Raw genomic sequence first — 8,541 nt, forward strand, 5'->3', positions numbered from 1 at the left:
AACAACAATATGAAATAACTAGTACCCTCAGAGCTCTGAGGGACTAAACCACCAACCAAAAGTACACATGGTGGGACTAATTGCTCCAGAAGCATATGTAGCAGAGGATGGCCAAGTCACTCATCTAAGGGAGGAGAGGGCCTTAGCCCTATGAAGGTTCTATGCCAAGGTGTAGGGGGATGCCAGGGCCAGGAAATGGAAGAGGGTGGGTTGGTGAGCAGGGGGAGGGGGAGGGAACAGGTTTTTTTTTTTGTTTGTTTTTGCTTTTGTTTTTTAATTTATTTTTTTTTCCAGAGGGGAAACTGGGACAGGAGATACTGTATGACATGCAAATAAAGAAAATATCTAATAAAAATAAATTAAAAAAGAAATCATAGATACACAGAAAATTGAAATAATACAATAAAGGAGCAAAAGTGATCAAAGCAAATAGTAAATAGGAAAAAAGAAAATGAAGAGAGAGTATGAAGACGGGGAGAGGAGGGGGAAGGAAAGGAGGGAGAGAGAAAAGAAAGAAGAGAGGGGAGAGGGAGATTTAGTTCACATGGCGTCTACTAGCAAAGTCCAGCCCTGCTCATAGAACAAAATCGTCACTTTAATCTGTCAACTCTTTTCCTTTCCTATGGTTTACATTATTGCCATCAGTACTGGACAAGTGTCTTCTACCATAAGAGCTTCTTTTTTCCCCCACTAGAGTTCCTTCTTTGCTTACAGGTGTCTCTGTTTCTACACTTACCTTTACATACATGGGTCCAGGGATGTTGGTTCCTTTGGCCCATTCCCCAACCCTGAGAATCTTCCTAGATTTTGTTCTCTACTTGGTTCTCTTGATGTGGTTAATGCTTTAACTGAGTTTTGCTTTATATGCAGAGTGAGTTAGGGAAGCATCCACAGTCTTCAACTTGACACAGGTGAAGTATTTGTGTTCACACTATCACAAACTCCACACATGTATGGAAACTTGACTTTTGAGAAAGAAGGCAAAACTATCCAATGGAAAAGGGAGAGCATCTTCTACAAATTGTGCTGGCTGAACTGGATGTCTGCATATAGAAGAGTGCAAATGAATCTGAGCTTATTACTCTGCACAAAACTCAAGTCCAAATGGATAAAAGGCCTCACATAAAACTAGGTACACTAAATCTAAAGAAAAAACAAAAAACAAACAAACAAAAAAAAAAAAAAAAAAAAAAAAAAAAAAAAAAAAAAAAAAAACAAAGAAAAAACAGAAAGTGAGCACATAGCGTTGAACTCATTAGTATAGCAGACAACTTCCAAAATAGAATACCAATGACTCAGGCACTAAGGTCAAGAGTTTATCATGGGACCTCATTAAACTTAAAAGCTTCTGTAATTCAAAGGACACAGTCATTAGGACAAAAAGACAGCCTACAGTTTAGGCAAAGATCTTCAGTAACTCCACATCTGACAGAGGTGTATTATCCAAAAATTATAAAGAACTCAAGAAGTTCGACAACAACAATCCAAAAAACTCCAAGTTGAAAAATGGGTACAGAGCTAATCAGAGAATTCTCAACAGAAGTATCTCCAGTGGCAGAGAAGAACCTAAAGAAATGTTCAAAATCTTGAGTCATCAGGGAGATATAAATCAAAATTACTCAAATTTCACCTTATACTAATCATAGTGATTATGATAAAAAAATAACTCAAGTGACTGTACATGCTGGTGAGGTTGTGTAACAAGGGAAACATTCCTCCATTGCTGGTGGGAGTCCAAACTTGTACAACCACTCTGAAAATCAACATGAAGGTTTCTCAGACGATTTGCAATAGTTCTTCCTCAAGACCCAGCTATATTACCTCTGGTCATGTATCCAAAATTTGCTCCACAATCTGACAAGGACACTTGCCCAACTATATTCATAATAGCTTTATTCATAATAACCAGAACCTGGATACAACCTAGATGTCCCTCAACTGAAGAACAGAGAAAGAAATTCCATTCATTTTAACAATGGAATAATATATACCTTTTAAAAACAAAGATATTAAGAATTTGCAGGCAAATGAATGGGCCAAAAAATATCATCCTAAGTGAGGTAACGTAGACCCCAAATGACATGGATGGTATGAACTCAATTATAAGTGAATATTAGTCACAAATTATAGGATAACACTATATTTTAACATACCTAGGAAAGTCAAATACCAAGGAGGGCTCAAGGAAGGATGGTTGAATCTTAAAAGGCAAAACAAAATAGATGTCAGAGGTCAATGGAAAGAGGGAATTGGGAAGATGTGGGGATGAGCAGTGTGGGGGTTGGTGGTCATATGTAGAGAAAGTAGGGAGGGAGACTTGAGATCTATAGCCCTGTTAGGGGGGCAAACTCTAGTACACACCAAAAACCTGATATGGGGGAAGGCCACAGAAGTTGTATGGAATCTACTCTATCTGGGACTGCAAGCTGTGGGAGATATGGCTCCTGAAGTGGTTACCCCTTTTAGCTAGGCAGAACTCACAGTGGAGTGATAAAGAGAGTCTCTGGGAGCCTAGCTCTCCCACTGAGGCCAGACAATGCAGCACATCTAGAAGAACATATCCCACAGACAGGCTCCAGCTTTTGGGATAGCCCCTACTCCAGTTGTTCCTATCAGTGAGGGCACACCATGTGTGTCCTTTTGTGACTGGGTTACCTAACTCAGGATAATTTTTTTTCAAGTTCCATGCATTTGAATAAGAAATTCATGAATTCATTGTTTTCAATAGCTGAATGAACTCCATTGTGCAAATGTACCACATTTTCTGTATCCATTCCTCTGATAAAGGACATCTGGGTTCTGTCCAGCTTCTGCCTTTTATACATATGGCTGTTATGAACATATTGTAACATATGTCCTTGTTATATGCTAGAGCGCTTTTGTCAAAGATCAAGTGACCATAGGTGTGTCTTGATGCAATGTGTAATGTGATCAAGCTCTTTCCCTCATCAGAAAATTGTTCACTGTTCCTCACTGTAGACCTGGATAAGCATAACTATAATTAGCACCCATAGCCTGAATACTTGAAATTTTCTTCACCAAACTTCTCAGGACACAGGAGAATGAAGCCAAATTCTTGAGTAAAATACCACACAGATGGCCCTTATTGCAGTTCTTCATAGCACCTTTGATATCCTCAGTAACCCCAGGAGATAGACTTCCATTGCCTTATTTTTTTCTCAGAATTCTTGTCTCCAAAGCCCCAGAATGGCCCACTGTTTTGCTTTCAGCACCCTAGGCATTTTAATTTTATCTAAAATACCAAACTCTTGTATTCCAACCATAAAACCTTTCCAAAGATCTAAGAACCACGATAGCCCCACTCCTCCCAGTCTCCTGTGTTAACTGCTTTTCCTGCTGCTATGATGAAATACTCCAACAAAAAAAACAATAAAGGATTGATGTTGACTCCCAGGCCAAGAACACAGTCCTCGTGGTAGGAAAATCAAAGCTACAGGAGCTTGAAGCACCATCCATACTCAGAGAGCAGCAAAGGATAATGCTCATTTTCATCTAAGACCATCTTTTTATGGAGTCTGGGGATCAATTGCATGAAGTACTACTGTCCATAGTTACAATGAGTCTTCTAACCTCAGTTAAAATAATTAAATAATGTCTAACAAATATATCTGGAAGCTTGCCTTCTTGGTGACCCCAGATCCTGTCAAGTCTCCAGTTAACATTGACCATCATATATATGAAGATTATTGGCCCGAATTTTAGCTAATTAAATGAGTTCCAGATTTAGTGAGTGACTTTATCTCAAAAAATGACATAGAGAATAATTAGTAAAGATATCCAATGTCAACCTTTGACCTACTCATACATGTCTGCACACATGCATACACATGAACAATAATATATAGAATAACACACATACACACAGAAAGAGATTCTTAGAATGAGCTATGTTCAGGATAAGGAGATAGAAACACTCTTTCTGTGTGTAGCCCTCACCTTTCCCAGAAATGTGTTACTGCAGGGGATGTGGACCTTACCCTGAGCCCTGCTGAAGAGAAATGGCATCCCTATGTCAATATTTAACCATAAGAGCCCTGCTGCTAGAACCCTGTAAAAGATTGACCTAATTTTGAAAACAAAACGTACTAATCAATATATTTACAAGCATTGAACAGTATCATTTATTCTTTAGGTGTTCTTATGGTAGGGAGTTTATTCTGTTTGGCCATGGAACTCAGAGGCAGGTAGAAAGGAGTGAAGTGAAAACAATGAAAAATTGGAGATGTTGGTTGTATGGATCTGTGGTTTTCAGTCACTGGACCAAAGCCTATGTCAGCTTGGGAAGAAGATACTAACATCTCAAGGAAAAATGAAGAAGTATCACAGCAGTTAATTTTGTTTGTTTTGTGTTTGGGTTTGGTTTTAAGGCAGGGTCTCACTATGAATCCTCAGCTCACCTTGAACTCAGCTACTAGTCTAGGCTGTCTTAGAGCCCTCCTGCCTTGGCCAAGTTCTGGGATTATAGGCATAAGTACAATGCCAATATCAGAATTTTCTTTTTAAAGCTACTCATCCAACATTTAAAAATTAATTTCATCCATTTAAATGCAATTTTAAAATATTTTAATATATAGGCAGATGAATGATTTTATGTGAGAGCATTTAGATGATTTTTTAAAGTAAAAGTATTTTCTTTATTTTGTGGTCATAGTTTTTTTTATTTAAGAAATATTGATGATAGAAGCTAGTGAACATTTTCCTTGTACATTTACTAATGCCTAATTTCAGCAAAATAAGAGTAAGAAATCCAACATCTAATACCCAAATTATTTTATCATATTGAAATCCTAATATCTGACAAATCATCTTACTGATTTTCCTATAGACCACGTTTCAGCAGCTGGAATCAAATTAAAGTAGTCTTAGGTTCAAAAATTCATCATGATGAGTCCTTAGAGGTCATAAGAGAAGGAGATGCTCACCTGTGTCCAATAAAAACCTAGAAATTCTCTCCATTCTGCTCTAAGGATTTGCACTCTTTTCTCTAGGTGGAGAGAAAATAGACACTTGCTCATGCAAGGTCAAGCCCTTTAGGCTTGACCATACATTTTTCTTTCTTTTCACTAGACATTCCATAGTTTGATAATTTCTAAGTAAGCCTTAAAGAAAAGACATCACAGCTGAGCATTGGTGGAAAATGCCTTTAATCCTAGCACTTGGGAGGCAGAGGGAGGCAGATTTCTGAGTTCAAGGCCAGCCTGGTCTACAGAGTGAGCTCCAGGACAACCAGGGCTATACAGAGAAACCCTGTTTTGAAAAAAGAAAAAGAAAAGAAAAGAAAAGAAAGAAAGCAGATGAATTCCATCTTTCTCTCCAACTGGCTCATTTTCCAATTCTTGTGGTTCTGTTTGGAACCCCCCGGGAACAGTACTGGCTAGGAGGAGACAGAGTGAGAAGTCCTGCAGTACTGAGCCCCAGTCCTGCATTTGTATCACTCCTGGGATCATGTGGGGCTACAGGGACATCTCAGTGGACGAATCTGAGAACAGCCTAGTGGGTAGGTTACCTATGGGCAAAACCATCATTTAAACTTCTGTTCTTGTTATTATTGCCTAGCCCTACAGCTTTGCCTCCTTAATTCCAAACTAAGGCCCTGCTCATTTTGTTTATAGTAGTCCCTTGTCATATTAGTCACTTATCTCATTGCTTAGATAAAATACCCTAATAAAAGCAAGACTTGAAACCACCAAATACACTATCTACAGACAGATGCTTTCTTCCTGAGCATGTGAAATGCCAAGTTCTATAAGAGATGCACCCAAATGGCACTACAGCAGATGAACTTACTGGCTACATCCCCCTAAACACACACACACACACACACACACACACACACACACACACACACACACACACACACAACTATAAGGTCATTACAAGTTTTTTAGCCCTTTTCATCCTCCCTCCCACACTCTGGCTACACTCCCATGGCCATTTCCTGCCCAGATCACACAAAGGGATCTTCAGGAACCTCCAAGGCAAAGATTTTGCTGGCGGACTTTCCACCTGCATTTCCTTTGTTTTTCTCTCTCTTTTTTTATTAGATATTTTCTTTATTTACATGTCATATGATTTTTCCTTTCCCAGTTTCCCCTCCAAGAAACAAACAAACAAACAAACAAACAAAAACAACAATAACAAATCCCTGCTGCCTCCCCCGTCCCCATGCTTGCTCCAGTGTAGGGAAATGCCAGGGACACCTGCATTTTCAATGAGGCTGTGATGATCCCAACTCATAGGTCAAGTCTGTCAATATGCAGAGAGGAAATGGATTTTATAACTTGGATTCCTGCCCAGACCTGTCTTGCTAACCAATACTGGTCATCTTTGTTGTTGAGGTAGCAGTTGCATCTCCCATTGTGTAATAATGGGATATTTTACTAGGCTCTATTCAGGTCTCCCAAGTATAGAGATTCTACTACATTCTATATCACATGAATAGAGATCTTTGTTTTATGATTAAAACAGAAAAGATGAAAACAATGATCTTTTCTCTTTTTAAGTAATACAGTAGTCTAGAGTTTAAATTTTATTTTTACATTTACATTACATACTTTATAGTAAGTTTAATCATCTGAAATAAACTTAGGAATGTGACATATAACAACTCTGCCTTTCAAGGATAAGTGTTTATTGGTATGGACATATAAGTATGGGTGTACAGTGATTGTTCATCTTCATTTTCAATTAGACTGGATTTAGAATTACCTAGGAGACACAATTCTAGGCAACTCTGCAGAACTTTCCAGGCAGATTTAACTGGGAAAATGCCACCTGAGACCAGCAATCACGATGTGAAGAGCCATCTCATGTTCCTATAATATGCAGCAGGATTTTCTACAAAGTAGACTCGATTCCTTCTTAAACTATGAGGAAAAATAACCTTTTACTGAGTTGCTTTATCACATTATTTCTCAGCATAAAAAAGAAAAAAGAAAGAAAGAAACTAAAGCATATATAGTAGGCAGGTTAGAATACCAAACGTACAGGATCATTTATAGGGGCAAAACCTAGCAGTCAAGGACAGGCCTTCAAATAAAGGAAACATGTAAAATGAATCCAAATGATGGATTGAGACACATAGACCCCCACAGATGCCCATTCAAGTTTGGGCTGGATAGCAAGAAAATTAATAATAGTCAAGTTAGGTCTTATCTCTATCCTTCATCCACTGAGGAGGATTCCAAAGTCACCCCCTCCCTACCCTGTTTCCATGTGCACATCATCATGCCTTACCACAAGCCTCTCAGTCACATCCTATCCCCAACATACCCACAAATTTCAAGGAGAATGCATGTGGGAGAGCTCCAGGGTCCTTGCTTATATGTCTTCTTCTCTACAACACCTCCACCACAGGCAGATAACCAGTGTAGCCTTAGGATACTGAGAAGGAATTGAAGTAATTAATCAGAAAGCTTATCACTTATACTCTTCCTCTACTGTTCTTTTCACCCAAAGAAAATAAAAACGCGCAAAGTTCTTCCCATGAGATGTCATGTACAAAATGTTGTCCCTGTCCCCAAGGTCCCATCTTTGATGAATACCACTGTTGACTTTGTAGTATTATGACATGGCAAACATTCCATTCATTGGCAATGATCAATAAGGATTCTGGAAGTCAGTATGTTCTTCCTCAGAGTCTTAGTGCCACCCATTTAATTCCCAGTTCTAAGTTAGTTGGCTTAAGCAGCAGACCCCAAGAGCTTTGTTAAATAGCTGTGCTCAGAGCCTAGCACCCAGAGATTCACATTTAACTGCCTTGAGGTGTTGTAACATTCCCAGTGTACTTAATGAACAACTAAAACAGTGGACCATAGGGATGGACTGGCATGACTCAAGGATTTTTGGAGATCTGTGGAGGATCAATTTCTAAGCTCAGCTCTCTTCAAGATTTGCCCATCAACCTAAGGAGCATAAAAATCATTCCTTTTGTGAGTGTACAATTCTGAGGATGAATCATGTTCCAGACATCCCACCTCTATTTCTGGCATAAGCCAAAGGCCATGGCTTTTTAAATAGCACGTGATGCATCCATACAATACACAAGGTATTCTCTCGATAACATCTAGTTCAATTTGCCTACCTTGTGAATTTAGAACTTCCTGCATATTCTTTAGAAATGTTATGTGTTCATACAATACATTTTCCTAGATCCCCCAACAAAACACCCTCCCAACTTCATTTCATTTTGTTTTTATAAACTACTAGAGATAACTCATGTTGCCAATAGGTGTGGGTTGAACAAGAACAATCTACAGAGACCACTCCCCTAAAGAAAATGGACTCTTCGCTTCGAGTAATAATCAACTTCAATTGGTCCTTGGTGGGAATGGGGGCTGTTCCCCTCCTGCATTCTTGCTGAAATGCTGGCAGGCTTGATCTTGCCCAGGCAGCCATGGCTGCTATAAGTTCACGAGTGCAACTGTCTTGTCCCTTTCAGAAGTTATTGTTTCACCCTAGCCATTCCCAACATATGGTTCTTAGAATTACTCTCTCTGCTCTACTCTCATGTTCCCTGAG

At 39.0% G+C, this 8,541-nt stretch overlaps 1 long non-coding RNA gene across 1 annotated transcript; it reads right to left on the reverse strand.

The window, feature by feature from the left end:
• Positions 1–6,631: 6,631 nt before the first annotated feature.
• Positions 6,632–7,578, reverse strand: LOC116094046. The gene is made up of 2 exons (XR_004119949.1): positions 7,294–7,578; positions 6,632–6,887 (listed from the first exon to the last, which is right to left on the reverse strand). It is a non-coding gene; the product is annotated as an uncharacterized LOC116094046 (long non-coding RNA).
• Between the last annotated feature and the right edge of the window lie 963 nt (positions 7,579–8,541).

Source organism: Mastomys coucha, unplaced genomic scaffold (genome assembly GCF_008632895.1).
Source record: "Mastomys coucha isolate ucsf_1 unplaced genomic scaffold, UCSF_Mcou_1 pScaffold16, whole genome shotgun sequence".
Classification (NCBI taxonomy): domain Eukaryota; kingdom Metazoa; phylum Chordata; class Mammalia; order Rodentia; family Muridae; genus Mastomys; species Mastomys coucha.